Source organism: Struthio camelus, chromosome 10 (genome assembly GCF_040807025.1).
Source record: "Struthio camelus isolate bStrCam1 chromosome 10, bStrCam1.hap1, whole genome shotgun sequence".
Classification (NCBI taxonomy): domain Eukaryota; kingdom Metazoa; phylum Chordata; class Aves; order Struthioniformes; family Struthionidae; genus Struthio; species Struthio camelus.
The window spans coordinates 2,072,428-2,095,855 of record NC_090951.1 but is presented as its reverse complement, the minus strand read 5'-3'; the positions used below and the strand labels follow the sequence as shown (position 1 = coordinate 2,095,855).

At 52.9% G+C, this 23,428-nt stretch overlaps 1 protein-coding gene across 12 annotated transcripts in view; it reads right to left on the bottom strand.

The window, feature by feature from the left end:
• Window positions 1-23,428, bottom strand: part of ANKRD11 (ankyrin repeat domain containing 11) — a 170,251-nt gene that overhangs the window by 51,389 nt on the left and 95,434 nt on the right. The window contains exon 1 of one of the 12 annotated variants that reach the window (XM_068956291.1): window positions 2,534-2,884. The exons of the other annotated variants lie outside the window; for them this stretch is intronic. The gene's annotated coding sequence lies outside the window, so the exon portion shown is untranslated. Of the gene's footprint in view, window positions 1-2,533; window positions 2,885-23,428 lie in introns of those variants that run through there. 12 annotated transcript variants of the gene reach the window in all.

Sequence of the window (23,428 nt, the reverse complement as noted above, 5' to 3'; positions counted from 1 at the left end):
TCCAGTGCTCGGTGAGGCACGCTCCAGGCCTCCCCAGCCCAGCACGAACCCAAGGCCGCGACTCTGCCGCTGCTGTGCTGGCACCGGGCAGCTCCACGATCCGCGCGCGTCAGCCAAGGCCCGGCAAGGAGCCTTGCCGTTTTGCGGCAGACAGAGATTGCTGGTTTACCAGGACTCAGTCAGCCATGCTGAGCTGGGATCGTTTTATTTAAATAAATTGCTGTTATACCTTGTTGGTGTGTATCCATCTCTGCGTACGCACACGCGTAGACAAACACACACAGCTATACGCCTCGCACACGGACTACAGGAAAACCGCAAACGAGGAAAGTTTCCTTCTCTAGCGCCATCCATTTTTTTAGTTACATACTTTGATACGTAGAAGCACAACACTTAAAGACCACCTTTTACTAAAAAGACACCTAAATGACTTAAACGTGCCCTCGGATTTGAGCAGCGACAACACCCAGGCACGTGCATTACCTAAGAAACCAACGGGAGCTATTTGGCGAGAGGTACCACAGCCAGCGCCGCAGACCCGCTCCGGCCGAGCGACCTCTCGGCTCCGAGAGCTCCTACAGCCGCGGCGCGGGCCGCAGGGAAGCCAACTGCCCGTAACGACGGGCCCAGCCCCGCCTCGGGGGACCCGAGCCAACCGTTCAGGAAGCCCGACTTAACCCGCTGCTCGGCCCGCTAGGCCGCAACAGCCGCGTAACGTTTCCCCCGCCGTGCGACCAGGAGAGCCCACGGCTTTCGCAGCAAAGCGCCTCTCTCCTCCCCTGTCCCTGCCCAACTCGCTCTGGTTTCTCTCCTTCCGCCTCAGCATCTTCGAGACGCAACGCTGCAGCATACGCAAAGGTTTTTGAAAGCGGGGAAATCTCAGGAATATTTTGGTGAGTTTAAGAATAAGCACTAGGCAACAGAGCAAATCTCAGGCATCGCCCAGCGCCTTCCAGGCAGGGGCCCAGGAGGCGCCGGGCTTTGGGCAGAGCAAGGACAGCGCTTCACCAATTCACTTCTCTTCAGGCTCTGCAAACACACAAAGTCACCGCTTTCAGCTCTCTTTCGCCTTTTTTGAACTGAGGATAGCGGGTTCAAGACCAATGTTTTACCTATACACAAAACCCTCCACAACGAAACTGGCGTTTGTTGGCCACGCTGGTGGCAGCTCTTGACTGACAGGGCAAGATCTGCGGAGAGACGGACATAAAAAACCACCCGTAACCTCTGAGCGTCATTCCAGCCGCGACCTGGAGGCACAGGGAAAGCGGAGAAGCTCCGAGTTTCTGGACCAACCAGAAGACTTCAGTTATACACGGCACATTTTGTAAGTGGCGCATTAACCTCCCAAATTGCCTATTTATACATCCCCCAAAGTTTATTCACCCACAGATACCGGAAATACACAGAAAGGATGATAATACTCGATCTAGTGCTGGCAAGAATCCGTCTTCAAGCAGGAAGGTGCACTAGGTGACCTCGAGGTCCTTTCCAGCTCACGTTTCTAGGATAACATTGCACAGGCTTCACACACGTGACTTCTGACACCGCACTTCAGAAAAGCAGCCTCCAAACCAGAAGAGCAGTGGGAGGAGATGCCCACCCAGGGAATATTCAAGGCACCTAAATCAGGCTTCTGCTCTGGAGGAGTTTCCTTCTCCCCTACCGATACCAAGATCCTTAGCAAACAGACCTCCCATCTTCAGCACTCCAGTCAGGGCGTGAACGTCCACCACAAGGTCACGGCAGCCAAATCCAGCACCACCAGAAACTAGTCTGGGACAATGCATCAAAGCTGCAAACACGCTGCGCTCCCGGCAAAAACACCAACCTCATGTGATAGTCTCCCTCAAGACATGGAAAAGACTGATTCATAGTTCACATTAAACTGCAAAGTCTGTAAGCACGAAAGGAATTTGGGGGGAAAAAAAAAAAAAGTCTAGGCCATTTCAAGCTCTAGTTTTCTGCCAGGGCAGCACTCCCGACAGGGAAGCCTTTCTCACAAACACGCCACGCACCACGGAGCAGGCACGGCACGCCGCCAGCGCCAGACAGCCGGGCCACGGAGGGGGACGCCTGGGCTGGCTGCAGGGCGGACGGAGCCGGGCGCTGCGCAGACCGCTGGGCAGACGCGGGGCTCGGGGCAGCCACACGCAGGCTGCTGCTCTCCACATCTGCCAAGGGCTGCCGCTCAGGCTCCCTCCCAGCAACGCTGGCACCACGCTTTTTGTGCTCCTTAAAAAAGATATCGTGGTTCTCCCAGGCTCGAAACACTGATAACAACACGGCAATTGCAAGATTTGTTCATCCCTCGACGCAAACGCAGCTCGGTTTGGAGCTGCGTACGTGCTGACGGCAGCCCACCACCATGGTGCTGTTCAACGAGCTGCGCTACAGCAGAAAGCGTGCTGTGCTTCTGCTGGGGCCCACGCAGCGCAGCCAACCCGGAAAACGGAGCACGGGCTTCTACAAGCAAGCCACATGCTCTGTCACACACTGACGGGCTCACGGGGAGAAGCACCTTGCCTGTTACCTTTGCCATTGCTGCTCGTTTTGTTTCAGCAGCCCACGTTCACGTCCCCTTCTCCTCCTTCAGCAAGCAGGGCCTCCACTGCAGCACGTGCCTGCAAGGTCCCTCGGCCCGCCTGCTGCATCAGCGTCCGGAGGCGCCAGCGCGGCTGGCAACCGCGCTCGCCAGGGATCCCGGCCATAAGTATGCAAGGAGGAGGTGGACATCGTCTTCCAGGTAACAGCAGGAAAGGTTTTAGCATAATACGATTCTGCTGTTTTGCAAAGAATCAAATCAAGGTTAATTCTTCACAAGCGTACGGTCCTCCTCTTTTCTTCCTCCATCTCCATCTCGCAAAATACAGTGCTTTTGAAGGTGATCTATTGCATATAAAGACATAGGAATGCATTTACCAAAGTGAGTATATTCTTGTATAGGGGAAATTCAATTTTCTCTACAATGCTACCGTCGAACATGTCACGAGAGCGAGTGTGATGGAAAGCTGTAAAAAAGCGCCTGCATTAACAAACCATTTCTTTAAGGACATAGGCTCCCCAGTCTTTAAAAAAACTGAGAACCCCTCCTCACTTTGGGCCTAATTAAGTTACATATACACAAGGCCTCTGCCCTCACGTGAAGAGTAAGAAAACTTGTTAGAAAGCTACTGCTTAAACACTCACTGAGAAATGAGTGATGTTAAAAATACCTAGAGCTGCGTTTCGGCAGCTAACCGCATGCACATGCCCCTTCCAGGAAACCTTCAGCTCTGCAGACGTCCTCATCAATGTTTCAAACCTATGCCCTCGGCTCTCCAAAGAGCCTAAGCATTTTCAGAAAGGCAACGTTCAGACAAAACACGCGTGCGGCAAGTTCAGGGAGAAAAACAGATCCTCTGCCTGCCTCCTTTTCTTCCCTAAAAGAGAGCGCTCTGTCTCCCAGGTGCGTGCTGCATTCGCCTCCCCCCCCCACCGCTGAAGACTCAAATGTGACAACATTGCACTTAGTAGCAAAATTTTGAGAAGGGAGGGATCCAAGTAAGGCTGATTAACCTCAGAGAGAAAAAAAGAAATAGAGGTCACAAATAAAAGGTAGCTTCTGTCCCCAAGAGCAATCCAAAGCCGGGCTGCAAACATACGTCCCGCTAGATCAAAATAACACCACGTTAAGGGACCAGGTAACGAGCCGAGCCTTGGAAGCCTATTAAGATTTAGGCAGAAACGAACGGAGCAACCAAAGCTGCTGTGCACAGACCTGGTCCCCCAGGTCCGGGCTAGTGCGACGCAGCTGGCAGCCGGCAGGTCCTCCAGGCGCTCACATCCCACCCAGCAGTCACGGGATATGGTCTGGGTCCTCCCGGTAACACTGCACCGAGTCTGATACCGCTTGCACATAAAAGCATCGAGAGCTGATCAAAACCAACTCCAGTCCCCGTGGTTCTGAGGGCTAAACCTTCTCCGAGGCAGGGATAAAACCCGGGCTCGCCTAGCGGTACGTCACCAGGAACAGTTAAAACGAAGCCTGCCCTGCCTGTCCTGGCAGGCGATAGCTGGCGGAGAGGGCTGGGGGCTCGGGGCAGCACGGCTAGCTACGCTTCCCCGTCCAGCGGTTATTCTGACCCCGCTGAAGCCCCGAGGGCCAGGCAGGAGTGTCGGTTTTGGCAGTCTCTGTGCCTGAGCTCCCGACATCGTCCTTTACTGCCGCGCTTCTAACGGACCTCTCAGCAGCCCAAGAGCCCACCCGCGCTGTGCGTTAGGGCACACAGAAAATGACTTAGCCAGGTCCAGGCTGGAAAACGCTTTTTCCTCCCAAACACAAAGGCAAGGCAGACAGAAACCGCTAAAGAGCTGCAGTTCCCAAACGCTGAACCGTGAGGCACAGCCAACCCCGCAAGCTTCTTGCGGGCCGGCATTCAGCCTCATCAACAAACTTCTGCTCGGAAACATGGCACGGCAGAGCCAATACGCCTCTGCGGACCTCCTACCCCTGCTCCAAGAAACACCGCAAACCTAGAAGCGGAGTACACGGAGCTCATACTTAAAGAAGAAGGGATCGCCTGACATCTGACATCAGGCCTCGGTAACTTTAGGCCCAGAGCCCCAGGAGCAACGCTGGAATTTCAGGGCTCCGCTCGGCTGTTCACGTTGCCAGCTGACTGGCACAAGCAGGGTTAAACGCTGTGCATCTGCGGCGGGCCCGCGGCGGAGAGCGCGGCTCTCGTGACGCCGGCACACCGCTCTTCCCCTCCGAGCTCTGTTTACCCTCGACGGCGGGCTGCTGCCCCGACCGCTGCCTGCGCAAACAGCGGCCCTGCAAGCTGCCGCTCCGGCCCCGTGTCGTGGCAACGTGGCTGAAGCCAGCTTTACAAACTCACTAAGTGTGCAAATTAATTTCATTATCCGCTCTTGCACATCATGAGGAGGGAAAACAAATAACCTGCCTGAAAGTACATTCTAGTAATTATTAACACGGCATAAGCTAACCCCATGGGAGCGGGAGGAAAGAGCGGCAGGAGAGACCTGCACTTTTCTTTGACTTTATTGTACAGCACATCATCGATATTTTTTAAATATAAAATCCAGTCTCATGCTGCATTTTATTCCCTTTTTAACCCAAGCATTCTTCCTTTGCTTGGCTGAACCTCTACTTCCCCTCAAACATTTACAACGTAAAACCGGCCATCAAATGTTTCACGGGCGACGGACAAACACGATCCTCGTTTCCGTTTGCTTCTGGTGTGCGTACCCCTCTCTCTGGCTGTCCCTCTCCCTCGCCCAGCTCCTCCTCGCGGCTCCGCGGGTAAGCCGCTCCGCTGAACTCCAAGGCTACTAACGCGCTCCGCGAAAGGGCTTCCGAAAGCACTTAAACAGCAAACTGAAGCTTCCCAGCAAAGAGACAGCGCGCGCGCACAGGGCGAAAACGGGGCTCAAAGGCAAAAGGCCGAGCTCAAGAGCGAAGCCGGAGCAGGCTGCCGGGGGCGCCCGCCCAACGGGAGGGGAGGCAGCACCCGGCACCTCTCCGGAGCTGCCTAATGGGATCCTTCTTTTCCAGAAGGCTGCAGTTAATTCACGTGGTCTAAAGATACAAAGCATCTCAAATTTCAAACCGGAGGCACCTACCACGTAAGTGAAATTGTCAGGATCGTGAAACGTTGGGAACATACGAAACGTTCTTCGGCAGCGACTACAAGGCGGGTGTGCAGCGAGCGTTCTGGCTGCTCCTGTGCTTTAAACTAACAGCATCCTCCAGCCTAGCTGCAACGCTGGCAATCTCAGCAAAAGCTGAGACTGAAACACGGTGTCGCACAAAATAATTTAATCCAACGTCGTACATCTGGATTACATATCCCTTCTCCATACTGACACGCACGAAAAACACGTCGTAGCAAACTATGCCTTTACGGAGCTGGGATTTTGGTGTGTGGAACGCACTTAACCCTCATGGAATTACCCCAATTTTTAGAAGTTCTAATAGCTCCTTGTCACCCGTGACATAATGGCTACAGATTTCAATGAATTAATTGACCTCGCGCAACAGAAAGTACTCCTGTAGTTCCTTTATCGACAGCAGACTGGCTTCTCCTGGCCTCCTCAGAGGTTGCCGCAGCGGGCTACTGCGAAAACAAGCTCTGAGGCGTGCACGTTGGGGGGATTCAGCTTTATCGCGACGGTTCGAGGGGATCTCAGTCTGGAGCAGAGAACGGTGGACCTCTGTGAACCTACAGCACCGCTGTGGCAGAACTGCAGCCAGCCGTAGGGAATTATGAGGAAGCCATTAAGAGGCACTGTCAAGACAGGCAGGCTTTCAGATTAATTCACAAGGTAGCTGGCTGTCGGGGATTTGGGTGCACCGGTTGCTGCAGCAGCTCGGTTTCCGCTCGGAAAAGTCCGCTGCATGCACGCTGTTTTGTGAGGGACCCCACCGTAATAAAGCTATTCAAAACAGCTGATCTAGCTGGATGTTTTTCACGGTATTTAACGCAGTCACATTTTCAGACCCCTTCTTCGCGCACGCGCGCGACATGCATGCATGCCTACGCACCCTGGCAGCGCCGGGCTTCGAAGCGGATTAGCCAGAACCAGATGTGAACACGGCCTCCCTATAAACCTGACGCTACCAGGGTAGGCAGCTCCCTGCGGGCGCACTCTCGCGCTCCTGGAAGCGCGCGGACACACGCTACAGCTGCAGGCGGAGGGCACGGCGGCCCCGCGTGCCGGCGCGGACGGCCCGCGCGCTCCGCTCCTCCCTTCCCTGGGATTATTTTTGGAAGGAAAGGGCAGACTGCCTACCTGCAATGCTTGAAACAAACTCCCCAGTGGCTCCAGAAGCTTTTTACTCTCCACGGTTTTGAGACTATCAATATTAACAGCTCTGCGCCGAGACTCTTCCAGGCGCTGCTGGGGCGAAGGGCTTCGCCGCGCTGCTCCGAGGCGCCGGCGCCCGGCAGCCCCGCGACCTGCCAGGGCTTCCCCGGGCCCCCAAGGCAGAGCAGCGGCTCGGTGCGGCACCTCCGCGCTCCGCTCGTAGGGGGTCGCCAGCGCCGGCCGCCCTGCTGCGCGAGCCCAAGCCCCCAGCGCCGGGCGCAACGTTCCCGCCTCCCCCTCTACCCCCAAGCTCTTTCCGCGTGAGCCGTGCAGCGATCAGAGCGCGTTTCCCTAAGCGGGGGACAAGCGCAAGCCTCTGAAGCCCCCCACTCCTCCGCTGCAGTCTTCCGGGGTTTGCGTTTCGTCGTCTCCCTTCTGCCTCTCCCAAAACAAAAGATTCCCCATCTCGGCTCCCCCCCGGCCCCTTAGCTGGCCACGCTGTTTCACGAGACCGGCTTTAACCAGCATGCTTCATCTAGCTTTTATTTATTTATTTTTCTTTAATTAAACAGACACCGTAGTTTTTCCGCAGGCTAACTCAACGCGGCGCCGAAGATCGTTCAGACCAGCGCCGCCGCTGCCGGTTCCTCCGGCGCGAAGGCACGCGCACGCCGAGGAGCGCCCCGCTGCGCTCAGAGGCCAGGCGGCGAAGAGGGCGACTTCCCGACTTTCTAACGTTAGCAAACACCGTTTCTGGGTCCGATGGGTCATAACACCCCGGGGTCCCTAAACCTGGCTGCGCGCCGGGATCGCTGGCGGTCCTGAGCCGGAAGCAGAGCCCTCCAGCTGTAGCAGGGCGCAGAGACCCCGCAAACACCGTCTTGGGAACCAGCTGCCTCCCAGCCACGCGCAGCCGCCGCAGGAGGGAAGCGGGCGGGCCGAGGCTCCACGCGCTAACGCGGGCGCCGCGTCCGAGGAGGCGAGATCGGCTGCAAGGCCGCGCGCCGCCCCTCGCGTCCGCGCGCTCGGACCGAAGGAAAGGTTGGCTGCCGATACGACGCACCCCAGTAACTCCTCCGCGTCGATCTGGGCCAGGGGACTTCACCCCCCTCTCCCCCCGGTTCTTACTCTTTTGCATCTTCCGCACGTGACTCAGTCTTAAGCTGAGTTTTGTCCTCATTTTAAAACACACTGCTGCTGCCGCCGTCAGCCTAAGGGTGTGAGTCACAACCAAGACTGCATACGAAACAATTCATTTAAAATTCAAGTAAAAACGTTGACACCTCAGTATGGCATGGATGAAGTCTAGCTCCGTCCCAGCCGGCAGAGCCGCGGCGGCGGCGCGAGGGTCGGCTCCCGCTCAGCCCAGCCGGGGCCAGCGCAAGGGCCTGGCCGCCCCGGCGGCCGTGCCGCTGCCGCTGCCCGCCCCGAGCCGACCCGCGGGCGCTGCGCTGCGCCCGGACCGCGCTGCCGCCAGGTCCGGGACCACCACGGCAAGGAGGGCTTCAAGGGCAACTTTAAGTACACAACAACGTGCCCTAAAAGGAAGCTTCTTCCCACGTGGTTAGGGGCAGTCTCAAGTTCTCAAACATAAAACCAAACTTAGCCCCTCTGCAGAAATTACTGCCCGGCAAGGTTTCTTAAAATTTATTAGTTATTTATTGGTTTACTTTAGCAGCCGCTAACGCCCTTCACTGCTCCGAAGCGTTCTGGTTCGCAGTTCCACAGGTTTCTCCCTTTTCTCGGTTTTACATTCTCCGATACAACAAAGGCAAAACATGCGAAAGGACGGCACGCTTTCTCCGAGACTCAGCTCTGATCGTCCCCCTGTAAAGCTGGCTCCATTAAGCAGCCAGCCTTAAAAACTTTCAAAAAACCAAACAAAAAACCAAACAAAAAAAGCAGAGCTGAGTTTGCTGATCACAGTGCGCCACTACGCACGAGTACAGGCTGCGAACAGTAGCAGGACACCTAGCAAAGGTCACACCCAAATCATTTATTTAGTCGTTTCAAATGAGGACACGGCCCAAGCCACCTCTCATCCGTCTCCTTCAAGCTGCACATCCTCGACTCGGGCACCGCTTGCCCCGAGCGCCTCCCGCGCCGCACGCTCTTCCCACCGCCCTCCGCTTCCAGCCGGCTCCGCGCTCGGGGAGCTCAGCGCGATACTCGACTCATACAGCAACGCTGCCAATTTTCATTGTTCTTTTCTGTGCTTCTCATGACTTCCTACCCTGCTTTCTCCACCATTAACTGCTTTCCACTAAAAGAGCGGTTTGCACTGTTCTTCACCAAACGTCACTCCAGCAACGGCTTCTTCCCCCGCTCCATCGGCTGTTCCAATATAACGACTCACGACCAACCGGATCAAGGAACTTACCAGCTTTAAAACATTTTTGCCATTTTTTTTAATCCCGTCCTACTCCCAGCCCAGTCTGCCGCGCCGCCGCAGAAACGCTCGTACGCCACCGTGCACGAGGCAGCAACGCGGGGCGACGGCGCACGCCGGAGAAACGCTCGTGGAACCACGGCCTGGACAGCACGCTGCTGCTGAGGTCCCGAAGCAGTTCACCTGCGCTGCATCCCGAATTAGCACGAGCTCAGCAGACAGGTGGGTGACTGAAATCACTCTTATTACTGCCTGCCTCTGACTGACTTCAACGCTGTGCAGCAACAGCGACTTAAGGCTTTGCTCGCCAACCATTTATTTCGTCAGAAACGCTGCCTTAAGCTGCCTGGGCTTCCTCTACGACGTGCCGTCTCCATTGCATCAAGCGCTACCACTCCTGAGGCCGTGCTCTGAGCCGAATCAAGCAACCCGCCCGGGCTAAAAATACCCCCTGTATTTAAAAGTTTTCTCCTTGGCTCCCCCAGCCCTTGAACTGGCATAACTGAACAAGGAGGTGCAGGACGAGGGCTGCGTATGCCAGCGCCATCGTCAAAATGAAAGCTCAAGGCACGGCCTCACCAGTCGAGGACGTACTCTGTGAAACCCACTTGCGCTTAGCACGTGAATGTCCTCCAGATATTCTGGTACATCATGTCATCATGTGCAAATTGATATTACTGCACAAACAAGAACCTAGGCCACAGCATGGGTTCGTGTATCGTTTCACAAACATAGCCAACCTTGAACTGCATCTGCTGGCACCTCTCGTAGCAGAGTCGCAGCTCGGCAAGGCAGCGCGAACTCGAGGGCAAGGCAAGGTCTAAACGCACACTGCCCAACCAATCTGTCACTTGACAGAGGTCAAACAAACCAGCCCAAGTGACAAGACTCCTTGAGGCCAAACATCAACTCAAACTGGCTCACACGCCAGTCACCTTAACGAATTCCCCCCCGCACGACTCTACGTCTTGCTGCCTTACAAGAGGCTGAGGGCTTGGCTCCAAAGAGCACGCCATCTGAATCAGACAAAAACCACAGGAAACGGGATGCGATATAACACACCAAATGACTGGAGAGAGATGCTAAGCGTTTGCACATAAAGTTCCTCTCTCCTTCCCGATACTAACCTTTGCCTGACCATTAAAGCAAGCAGAAGACATGTTGGGAGGCCTGAGAGCAAAGATGGACAGAGCAGGTACTTCCGAAGGAGCCGGATGCAACGCAACATCGGTCGGTGAACGGCGGAGGCAACGGCCCGCGCCGGGCACCAGGAGCACCAGGAAGCGGCAGAGATGGCATACGACAAACGCAGGCTAGTTGGGCCGTCTCCAGTCTGATGGAGTGACAACTCCAAAGGAGGGAAAGAATTTACCAACCGTGCCTGGCAGTGCTAGGCTGTTTGAAGGGGAAAATATTTCCTAGTTTGCAGTTTATGAACCAACCCATTTCCCCGTTTTTCCCTTTCCAAGGTGCGCATCTGACGTTCCCTCAAGCCCTGCTCCCGCGTACCAGGAGTTAATCAGGCTCAGGCCCTAGAGCCGCCTGCCGCGGCCACGCGGCGTTTCAGCTCCTTCCTGAGCAGCAGAGCTGCCTTCCTGGGCCTCGTTTCAGAGGGAATCACATGGTGCAGCTGTGCCAGGACTGAATCACTTGGCAGCAGCCTGTCTCCCCGTGCTAAAGGGGACAGACCCAATTCATTTGGGTCTCTATAAACCCTTTCACCTTGGAGACTCATGACTGAGATTGAGGGAGATTAAGAATGGCTTTTGCAGCACAAAGCCTAATTGTTCACTTTAGGCACAAATCAAAGGGCGCAAGTACGTATCGCTCGTGTTCAGACCTCAGTTTTTTCCTTGCAAGCAACGATACGTTTCAGCCAACTCACCTCCTCCGAGGCCGCCTCTGCCTCGCTCCCCTCTGCTTCTCTCCCCATCCCGCCCTTGGTCCTTTCGCACAGACCCTCGGGGCAGCGCCAGGTCATTTCCTCAACCTCTCCTCTTCTCTAGGACCAGAGGTTCATTAATACAATCAGCTCTTAGCTATCTGTGCACACATTATCCAGGTTGCAGATTATCTGCACCGCAGACGCAGAGCCAGCTCAGGCCCATCAGGGTCATTAGCTGGTGCCCAGCACTGCACACATGTGTCCAGGCTGATGCCAGAGCCAGGTCTAACACAAAAACAGCTCGTTTCACGTTTTCACCTAGTGCGCTGCCTGAACTAAGAGGTGCTGCAGGACGCGAGCTGCTGCACGCCGAGCTCACGTGCCGGACTGTATTCCAGGAACCGGGAGCGCAGTCAGCCCAGCGCCAGCCGGGTGCCCGCTCAGCCCTGCCGGACCCATGAGAAGTTTCTGTGTCTGCATTCGGCCTCGGCAGTGCAGGTCCCAGAAGACGCCGAAGCCGAGCGCAGCACGCGGCAATCGCACAGGACAGAAGTCACGCACACGCAGCACAGAGACACCCCGCCAGCTTGTCAGCAACCGGCCCCGATCCGGAGGGACATCGCTCAGCCACAGCTCCGAGGTCCAGCCAGACCCGAACCGACCCCACGCCGGTTACCGCGCTGTGCCTACGTCATGCACCCGGTATATCCCATGATGTTTGACTACCCTGGAAAACGTGGCCATCTCAGTCTTCTGTTGAGATGAATAACGAATCAACTGAATCTAGTAACCTCCTACTTCCCCATTAGTGATTTTTCCTTATTTCTTCAAGGGTTTATCTGAGTCTCTGTTCCCCACTTTGTGATGGATTAATTTATTCTGGCATTAGATCAAAAGCCGTTATCAAAGGAACAAATGGGGAATCACACACTGCTTTCATAAAAGATCCTGATATTTCCCAATCCGTCAGAGCTTTGTTTCATCCTCTCCATGACACTTTGCAAAGGGTTGCTATAAATTCTGGGATTTTAAGCTTACTTCATGTGCAGCATCTACTTACAGCCCCTCTGGCACAAAGTTTTGCAAATTCCTCTAGCATACGATGTTGTCCCGTTACAGCAGTGCTGGAGCACCAGCCAAAACAGTCTCTCAAGGCCTGACTATCATTAAAGAGCAGTGATTTGTTACAGCTGGGCAAACACAGGTAGGTCTGTGACTTAGCTTTGGACAATAAGAGCACCAGCACGTTCAGGAAACGACGGGAAGCGCACGTGTGCAAGCTGCCACTGAGGGATCCAGACCTTTCTGCTTCTCCTCAAGCTGCCGTAGTCTGACCCAAGGACCGGTTGGTTCCCTCTCCCCACCCGCCCCAAAGGGCTGCGTGTCCTCTGCAAGGCTTCCCCCTACTCAGGGTGGGGAATTACTCTGTCGCTTATAGAGCAAGAAAGTTAATGTTTCAACCTCCTGGATTAGTGCAGCTCAGTCCAAATAACAGCTTAATTTCTTACGTTTTAAATTACACAACTATCTTGCCAAAAGTGCATTTAAAAACTATTCTTAACTTCAGGCTAGGACAACAGTCTAATTATTACTCTATCAGACAAAAAATCCATCCCATGCTAAAACGTTTGTGACAGTCGATAGCCAGGGACAACACACACAGACGTTAGTTAGAACGCATGAACAGTTGCAAAAATCATCTGCTCCCGGTTAACGCTTACCTGCAGCTCATACAAAGATGAGCGGTATCTCATACAAACGCGCTGATAACGTGCGGTACCCGGCGTGGTAAATTCTTTTATCTCCTTTAAGAGCTTGTTTCAGAGGAGAGGCTTTCGCTCTCCTCATCAGCCAGCACAGCGCCGTCACTCTGCTCCAGGATTGCACACATATGTAGGAGGCAAGGAGCAAGGGTTATTTTTAGTGTTTTTTACTTCAGAAAGGACAAGCAAAAATAGCTGTGGACATCACACAGCACTGGTCTCAACCTACCACAATTCCTGCAGACGCTCTACTCCTGCTAAGATGGGAACTGGGAATTTTTTTTTTATTATTTTCTAAAATCTAATTCAGTAAAAAAATGTATTTTAGCACTGAAATGTTCAGGACAGTCTGGCTGCGCAGGAGTAACAACTCAGCACTGTGCAGGAGTGGTACGCGCGGTGCACAGATACCAAGCAAAACGCATCGATTAGGATGGGGCTTTGCATACTAACTTACGTTATAACTGTTCCACCCTCGTTGCATCAGGCAGGGTGAATGGCAGCATTGTCTCAGAGCAGAGTATTCTTCATACCAAGCCCCAGCAAATGGGAGCCCTGGTGCCACGCAATAACAAAAACAAAATCCCAGCAGAAGTCCATTAGCATCCAAAGGGCCAGTGGCTTGAATGCATCAGAAGAATTCTTTGAGAAGTAAGGGTGAAACGAATGTAATAAAATGCTACTATTAAGTGATGCTCATTGTCCAAATTAAACCATCAGAAGCAAAGACCTCGACTCCCGAAACGTGTTCAGCGCAACGTACGCTGCAGAGCCCGGGAACGAGGCGATTAAGAATTTTAGGCCCTGGACTTGCCCCAAGTATGGATTACTTGAGTTCTTCATGAGCACTTGATCACGTGGAACTATATTTGGATTCACAGAAGAAAAGCTCAGATCTTCAGGACGGTATGCATGGCTACACACCCCACACTAATGCAAATCCCCACTTGCACCCACATCACAGAAGATGTAAGACAGCTGTTGCTGAGAACTGCAACAGCAATTAAATGCCCCAACATAGGAAATAGGTTGAAAAAAAAGAGAAAGAAAAGAACCAAGCATCCTTCAAAGAAGCTGGGCTGAAAGCAAGAGACAAGACATTTCTAGAAATGGCAAAACAAGTGCAACATTTCTCTCTTTCTGCAGATGTCAGGAATGTGATTGGCACAGCAACGCTGTGATAAATGCAGAGCTTCCCATTCAAAGAATGCTGCGCTCTTCCAAAGCAGGAAAGAAACCACAGATTTTTCCATTACAGCAGAATATGCAATACCATTCTGGAATTACAAGTTGGTTTGCTGGTTAGTTTATTTAAGGTACAATTTCTAAAACTCTAAATCCTAAGATAAAACCTCAGCTATTTGTTACTTTCTTCCATTTTTCTATAGCCGCTGCACATTAACAGCCTACAGAGGCGTTCACTACCAGCTCCAAACCCTATCAGCCCGAAAAGCGAGGAGCAGCCCTTGGAGGCTGCTTTCACAGCCCTGCCCCAACCCTCATCCTCAGCTCAGAAGCAGCTAACCAAACTAAAGGAACAGAGCAGCCCTTCCTCTGCCAAGGCCCCTTGTTCCCAAAACCCACCCCGAATTTCCCATCTGGGTTTCAAAACCTATCCTGCTTTACGTCTGCAACCTACTGCCCGGTTGCTGCCTCCTTCCGCCAGGGCGGTCAGCTGCCGATTGGCGCTGCCACGTGCACCTGGGCCTCTGCCCCCAGAGCCCCGGTGCTTCAATCCTCCCTTCAGCTGCAGTTACCCCATCACTGAGCCTCGCGCTACTACAGGGATAAAGCGCAACATACTTCCGCGCGCCTGCAAAGGAAGCGGAAAAGAAAAGGAGCATGTAGGTCAGCTCGTCGCACCGTAATAAGCCATTTCAGTGCACCGTTTTAAGAAAAACTCTCTTCTAATTTTACTGAGCCTTCAAGCTCTCGCGTTCAGGACGGCGATGGAGCGTCAGCCTGCTCCTGGCGGGCAGCCCTTGCGCACCCTTGCAGGGCGTACGGCTGCAAGAGCAGCTTGCTTGGGGAGCGCGGATCTCCTGCCTCCCCCCCCAACAACTCCGTTTCTCTGCCGTTGCAACATTTCCCAACCACTTTGCTAGCAGGGGCTCATTGTGCAATGAAACAAGAACATCAAAGCAGCAAACTCAAAGTGAGTAACTCGCTAAGAACAGACACGCAGGCCTGGCGGAGGCTGCCAATTTTCCTTCTGCTTTAGAGCATTTTTTTCCTCTGAAGAGTTACAAGATGGGCTCCAGCTCCCGGAGCTCACACCAAGTTTCAGTCTGGAAAGCGTTTTCCAGTGGTATACCACGTACACGCCGGCATTCCCACGCGACAGCAAAGTAACGGGCTCACCTGGACATTTTACAGACTTATCGGACTGGCGGCTAGTGAGGGTCATGGGTCCTTCATCCAAGCTCCTCGGCATGGGCAGCCCCTTGGGGAACCGCTTGCTCTGCCGGAGGAGGAGAGCGGCACAGAAGCCCAGGACACGCGGAGCAGCGCTGCGCCGCCGCCACGCTCGGGAGCGAGGGCAGAGCAAACGCGCCTTATTCAAAAGCGGCCAGATCACGATAAATCCTCCCCCTGCTTTTGTGCCCGCCTGCCTGGCCCCAGGACAGCAGAACGAAAGTTACCCTAAAAAAGTCCCAAGCTTCAAACACCCTTCTTGCAAGAGCAGAGACTATCAGAAAAAATCCGCTTGAAGTGGATCCCAGAAAACAGGAAGGTTGGGAAAGTATGAGCATTTCATATAAATAGTGCAGTTTCGCAGGCACGGCCTCCTGGAACACCGTCTATTAGACAACTGCTACATCACCGCTACGTTTCACGCAACGCGTTGCGGCACAGTGTTTTTCACTCCCTTGCTTTTATGCATCGCTTCATGGACTCGACGTGTGGACGTTTCACAGCGACGCTCCGCCACAACGGATCTGCATATCAATGTCCCCCTTGCCCCTTCAACTTTCCCCAGAAAGGCCGTAATCTTGGTTTTGTTCTGCGCCTCTAGGCCTCACGGCGTGAAAGCCTGGTTATGCAACCGCTATTCACGCTCCTTAAGCCATGGGAACATCTTTGTAGTCCCTGACAGGGGAGAAGGGGGAGGCGAGGCACAGGGAAGGGGCCCGCGGACAATTTAGGAACAAGGCTAGTGTGGAGGAATGACATCCTGCACTGACCTATTTTCTCTCCTTCCTCTTCGGAAACCTCGGAGGTAATCAGCGCACCCGCATCAGCAGGAATCCCAGCGACGAGACCGCAGCCGTTCAAAGCCTACCAATTTGGCACAAGTCACTTCTTGGAAGATAAGTCTACGCCAGAAGCCGTACAAACTGATCTACTTAACGAGCGGCGCGAATACTCAGGGATATTTCGCCGAGTTACGGCGAGAGTTCATGAGTCAATCGAGCACAAGCCGCGGAGGGAGGTCCCTTCGCGGCGGCGCCTTCCCACCGCCCCGGCGCGGGCGAGGCGGCCGGCCTGCTCCAGCGGCACGCTCCCCGTTCCCGCGTTTCGGTGGCCTGCAGGGTAGAAAACATTTAGCTGTGGTGGCAGCAAGCCTGCGATACGGGTGAACGGCCGCGAGCGCGAGGCCCCTGCGCCCCGCGCGGATCCACCGCGGCAAAAGCAACGCGCCCCGGCTAACCTCGCAAACGAACGCGCACGCCCGGGCCCGCAGGGAAGTTGGCAGAAGTGAGATCGTACAACTGCCTTTTTACAACCCTGACCTAAGTGTTTCCTCACACAGCCGGTAATTAACAAGATTTATATTTTAGGCTAAAATGAGCTATCCAGGCATTCGCTCCCCGCAGCGGCATCTGAACACCCGCTCCACCACCGAGACCTCTCACGGGTCCAGCGCGGGGCAGAAGCTGTGAATACGGCCTTTCTCCTGCAGAGCTCTGCAGGTCCAGCGGCCGCCCGTGGAAGCGCACGGGCCAAACGGGCCGCCAGCCCCGGCCCCGCGAACCGCTGCGCAGCACGGGGCCATCTCGGGGACAGCTTACGGGACAGAACAGAGCGCGCTATACGACACGAACGGCGCGTTGTCTCACTGCGCAGCAATAACCAAACTAGGTCAAGTCGTAGCAAGCATCTTTTTTAAAAAGAAAAAAAAAATTCAGTGAAAGATCAGTGCGCTCCCAGGGAAGGGAGCGTATGTTATCAATTTAAGTGACTTTAAGGACACTGAAGTCACTTGGACTAGAAAGAGGATATTTTATACCTGTTTCACACATTGACTTAACCCCAAAAGGAGTTTTCACCTATAGCACTCCTAAGACGCAACCTGGCAGCCAGTTGTTGGTGCAGGCTGTGGGCAACGTGACCGTACTCCACGCTTCCTCTGCTAGGAACAAGACCTATTCTTTGGCTCTACCGAAAAACAGGAGCGCGTAGGGTAACAGAATCGCAGCCGGGCTGGTAAAGGCAGTTCGACACAGTTCTCCAAAAGGCGAGAGGAAGGTAAATTGCTTCAATTTCTGTTACAGAGGACAGACTTCTGCTAAAGGCAGATTCTTTCTATTGCGACACATCACGTGCTGCAAACTGAGAGTCTGAAACGGAAAACACGGAAGAGATGGAAGCGTGGCTGGTGGATGGCCGGCTCCTTTTAAACTCGGTGCCTGCTGGGAAGGAGGTTCAGCCGAAAAGCAGGCAACGTAGAAAAGCAGCAGCGTGTTCGATCTCGTGCGTCCGAGTGGCGCCAGCGACCTTCCGCGGAGCAGCGGAGAGCTGGGGAGCGAGCCGTCGGAGAGCGCCCGCCGCGGCGCCCCACGCTCCAGGACAGGCGCCGGAGAGCTGGGGTGAAACCCCTCTGCCCCGCATCGGCACGGTCTGCCGCCCGAGCCGACAGCAGAGGGAATCCTGAACGCGCTAAAATCGCACGGATCGACGACAAGCAGGAACGTGGGCATTTCAGACACTTTTCCGGGAAAGAATATTCTCATACTTAGCTAAGGATGCCAGACAAAGCCCCTATTCCTATAAAACGGGATGCCTGATTATCAGTCAGGGCCCAAAGTATTTACCCTAGGATCGGGTAACGCTGTTTTACGCCCCTCCGCCGCTGAAGCTGAGCGCGCCCCGGTGTGCGCAGCCGCGCGGCAGCGCTGCGGAGGCGTTGGATCCTGAAGCTAATCACCTTAGCAACGGCTCTAAACATATGTGCAGTGACATCAGCTGATTTTTGAAAGCTGTAAATAGAGGATAATAGCATGAAGAAATGCTGGATTCAAGCCAAGACCTAAAAAACATACTATTAAAACACGGCCTGTAATTCAATGTATGCAAACTCGCTTGCATCCCCGCTCCCCAAACTGTGTGTAATTACGCACCTAACAACAGCTAACGCAGTGCAACTGGCTGATTGTCCCAGCCCAAGTTACTCACAGCTTAAGCAGTCACCCAAGAACTAGGATTTGATAGAAACCCATCTTCAAAATTAATTTTTACAAGCGTGGATACAAATCTACAGATAATTCCGTATAGCATGGAATAAGCGTAAAGGAAGCCAGGTGGCCCATAACCATGTTTAAGGTGAACGAGTCACATCCTCAACTTCAAAGCACTGTTTGTGAATAATGCTGTTCTCCCGCACTGGCACAACAAAAACACCATGCTCGCAAACTTCATCATTGACTAACGCTCCCTGGAAATGTTCATTTGACCGCGTGAACAGGAACCGTGGCAAAATTCAGTTTAAAGAACACCCCGAAAGATCCACGCCCTCCGTAAAGAGGAGTTAGAAGAGAATCAAGCACAAATAAGCAGCATGAACTCATTTCTCGCAGGCCGTGTTGGCGAGCGCGCAGTTTGAAAGCGCAACATACTCTAAATTACCTCATGTTTGGTACTTCATTAAGATCTTAAACTGTCAATTGAGGGAGTCCTTCAATCACCCATCAGAGTGAGTCGCAAGGACAATATCCGTCTTGTTTTCCTCATTTCATTTTGACCCATATTTCTGAGATCTGTTCTCAGGGATGTGACCCGAGCAGCTAACGCCGCCTTTGCAATGCCTCCGTACTGAGCCGGCATCCTGAGAGGGAGAGGGGGAAGAGGGCAGAAACGGGCTTAATAGGATTTTCAAATGTCAAAAAATATCTTTCGCAGGCCCATTTACGCAGAGCCTTAGCACTCACTGAACTTGAAAGCAAAATTTGCTGTGCAAAGAACACAGTTTGCATGCTAAATGGACGCCAGAAGCAGGGCTGCCGCAGCACAAAGGCATCACGCACACAGGCTCCTGCGCCTTTCCCTCCTGGCAATTAACCCTCGCCGACCGCTCGACGCTTCCCCCCTACAGCTCCACCAAAGGCGCCGGGGGGAGAGCTGGCCTACTGCGACTACATTAATTTTTAATAAATTAACGCAAGAAAAGCATGCACAATAATCATTGTCCTCGCAAAGCACTGTGAAGCCCCTAAAACATTGTTGCTACGTGCACGTTAAGAAAAGCAGAACGGAGATGCTCCTTCAAACGAAGGAAAAAGTAAAGCGTCTTCTATGCATCGGAGAGGGAGCTGCCGTGGAGAGTTGGGGATAAACCAGATTTGGGCTGGCGGGCTCCCCGTCCGCCGCGCAGGAGTCGGCCGGGTCCCGCCAGCCCAGAGCTGGCAGTGCTCGAGCCGAGCTTCAAGGATCCGGCCCCGATTCCCGAGCCCTGGCGCGGGCACCGCGCCAGCAGGGCTCTCGCCTGGAAAGGGACCGGCGAGTCAAGCTCATCTTATTCGTGAAGCACCCTACATTAAAAAAAAAAAAAAGAAAAACAAAAAGAAAAGCAAAGCCTAGGGAAGCTGAAAATATAAACTTGACAGATTAAAAGAGAGGGCTGCAGCACAGAGCGAGAGGAAAAAGATTTCCCTTTTTTGGGTAGTTTTATTTTCTTCGTCAATTGGAGTTACAAGGTAATCCAGTGAATTGAGACCGCTAGTGTTAATCGTTGCTGCATTTGAACTTAATTAGCATTATGTTTTAACTACAGATAATTTATAGGGGCTCACCTAAATGTGAAAGTCAGGTATTGCCTTCTATTCACTAGAAAACCATCAAGTAAATGATAATCCTATTATTTGCTTTATGCCTTTAATTTCTGCAATCCATGGTTATCAAATTCTGTAAAAACTGCCATGGTTACTCCCCTGCTCCTTTCGTAGGAGACTTTTGTGCGCGCTCATTGAAGTGGTAGCGTCTCTACCTCGCCGCTCAGAGCGGGAGAAGCGCCCTTCTCGGCCGCTCCGCGCCACGCGAGCCAGGTTTCCGAACCGTGGCGGGGGAAGAGGGAACCGTGGAACCGGGAAACGCAAAGCAGGACGCTACCGATAAGCGGCCCCCACACAAAGAGGTGCGGGAATACTGCCTAGCTTCAGCCTTTCTCCTCTTTGCGTACACAGAGGCTTCAGGTAGCACAGCGTTTGGTCAAACGGGGGTGCGCGCAGCTAACGCTACCCCCGACCGAGGCGGCCTGAGGAGCAGGTACAGACATACCTCGCTCCGAGGCAGGAGGAACAGGCTATGGAAACACCCCAAGAACCAAGCTGGATTCCACCCTCAGCAGATCTCTGTGATGCCTTGTTTGGCACTTTCGGGGTTTGTGCCATTTTCGGGAAGCCCCTTTCTGTCGCTCTCCCCACCGTCCGTGTCCCAGAGCCTTCAGAGCCAGCTCTGCCAAGAGCTCTAGAAGCCCGGACCGTAACTCGGCGCGAAAGCTGCCGTCCCGCGGCACAGCCAGCGCATCTACGGGGCGGGGGGCTTGCTTAGCCAAAAAGTTCCCCTTCCAGCATCTCCCAAACAAACGACGGCTTTGAACGTTCACGTTGTTACACAGGACGCACGCACGGAGCTCAGTTCAACGCGCTGTCTCGCAAGGGCTCAGGTAGTTGGTCACACAAACGCCGCGTCTCCAATCGGCCAGCTCATACCCCATCCCTAACGTGAGCAGGCAAAAAACTCCAGAAACACATTCAAAATGTTTAAGACTTACATCTCAGAGATGTGAAAAAGACGCTTTTGAGCCAAGAGAAGGTGAGGCAGAGTTCTCTGGGTAGGAAGGAGCAAATCTGGCATAGCTGAACCAGGGGGTCCTGAGAGACGGGGCCTTAAAAAGCAAACTAATCCGATGGTTGACTCTTTTAGCACAGAGACTGGGAAAAGACAGACCAACCACGAAAACGCATGCAGTCGCATTACCCCTAAACTCAGCTGCCTGGCACTACCAACCAACAGTTTAGAAATATTCCACGTTATTGCCCTATAAAAGCTTTCCTATGTCTAGAGTTTGCAAATCTGAGTTAATGATACCTCAAATTTTTGCAAGGAAATACACACGCAGTAGCTGGAGGGAATAAGCATCATCCCTACAACCTAGAGACTTCTGCCTGATAACCAACAAGGCCCTGTCAAAAGCAAGTGTAATTTTGAGCCGCTGACGTAATCCCACACCTCTGGAAAACACCTTCCTTCCTTCTATCCCACCCCTCACTAAATCCCACCGTAGGCCAGTTTGTGGGTACCGCACTCACTCTTATGGTGTTAGTATATGATGAACGAAAGATTAGCAGTCTCATTTTAAAAAGGCACAAGAAAGGCCAGTCTAAGCGTCCTCAAAGAGATGAATCGGGTCTTTTCTAAGAGGCCCACTGTCCTCTCAGCGGTAAGCACATCACACCAAGTTCCCACCGGACAAAGCGGGCCTGCCCAGGGCATGCAGCAGGCACAGCCCCCGAAACCAGGCCGCACAGCAAACCCGGCGCACGATCACGCACGGCAGAGAGGGAGAGCGTGCCGCTCGCGCAGGACCGGGCGGCTGCGTGCCGACCTGCTGGTTTCCCGGAGGCTCCTGCGAGCGCTGCGGCCAGGATGCTCCCAGGCCCCCTGCAAGCCCAGAGCCCGGGGCCCTAGGAGCCCGGGTCTCTCCCGGGCAAACAGGCCCCCGCACCAGCAGCCCCCGCGCCCCGGCAGCCCCGCTGCCTGCTGAGCTCGCTGGCGTGTACCTGCATTCTTCAGGAAGATCTTCTGAGGTTTAAGCGTAGGGCAAACTTCACATTCAAGGAGAGCTAAAAAAACACCAGAAAACTGCATAAAAATCATACTCGCTCACCCTCTTTTCAGGGATCCATGCCTTTAAAAATGCTTAAGTACAAGCGCTCAATCATCTCCACTACATATGGAAACCACTGAGGATGTGCCTTGAAAGGAACAACATCCTGGGACAGGTAAGCCAGTTACTCGTGATTTATCACACTATCTCCCCACCTAATTGCAGAGCTAAACGGTCAGTCATTTTAATCCACTTTAAGCAGCTTATGCTTTCTTCTGTAGCTCTGTGACATTGCTCACTTCCTGGTCTGGAAACAATAATTCTTTAAGTCCTGCTCTAAATGGTGTGAAAACTATTTCCACTTTGTGTACAGAAAGATCATATAGATCTTGAGACTTGTCCTGCTCTTCTCTGCCCTTGGCAGATGGGCACAGAGGACAGACATCTCCAGTAAAAGGGCCCTGAGCATCTCCTCCATCACACTAAGTGTTGAGCAAGGAACAGGTTTTTGTTTTGAATGACTGCTCTATACCTAAGAACAAGAAAAATTTTACATCCAGATGCAAAACTTTGGGTACCAGTGTCCTAAAATATCCAAGTGTTTTGTCTAATCTTACCTTGAATCATACCCTTTCCAAAATCTGTCCCTTATCATCTTTCAACAAATTACGCCATCTCCTGTGATAGCATTCTGGCATTTTGATACCTTTTTTTCTTCTTATAAGCAAGGCTGGTTGTACCTATATTAACGTCCCAGAACCTGTCTGCCAACAAACAACTCTTGGGATCACTGTCTAGCTGTTGGTTTTCCTGCCCTGCTGCATGACTCTGAAGTTGCTGTAACTCGTGTTTCACCATACCCATTCCTACAACTTGAACAGTGTCCATTAACATGTGACTGAAGACAGACCAATTCAGCAGAAGTTAAAGGAGAAGTATCTTAGAAATGCTGGAACTGGACATCAAAGCACAGGCACATACTCTTGCCAAACACACCGCAGTAGCGTCTTTTACTATGTTGTAACTTCATCCTCCTGGGGTCAGTGCGCTCTTCAGCATCTTCCACCTTTGTATTCCTCTGCTACCAGCCTGCTGGAGCCAAGCAGCCCAGTCTCTCACTCCGTGCTTTCCCATTACTCTTGGGATCGCAATCACTTTTTCTGTATTAAATAGCTAACTGCTCTCCTATTTGGTTTCTTCAGTTACTCATTATTAATCTAACAGGAACCAGGCATCATGATCTGCTCGATTTCTAGACAGTTTCTGACACTTGCAGATTCTAGCGCAGTTATATGATTTTTTTAAAATCATATTTTCAAAAACCTTTTTAGATACTCAAACAAACTGACATAAAAAGCTGTGAGAGCCCATCAAAAAAGCGTCACCACCAAGGCACCAACGATACCCTATCGCTCTCCACTCCCAAAATCTGGAATTGCAAAAGTACATTCTGGATTTTCTACGAATATGCAAGGATCAGCAGAGCCTATAGAATTTATCTAAAGACTCAGAGGGGAAAAAAAAAAAAAATCAAG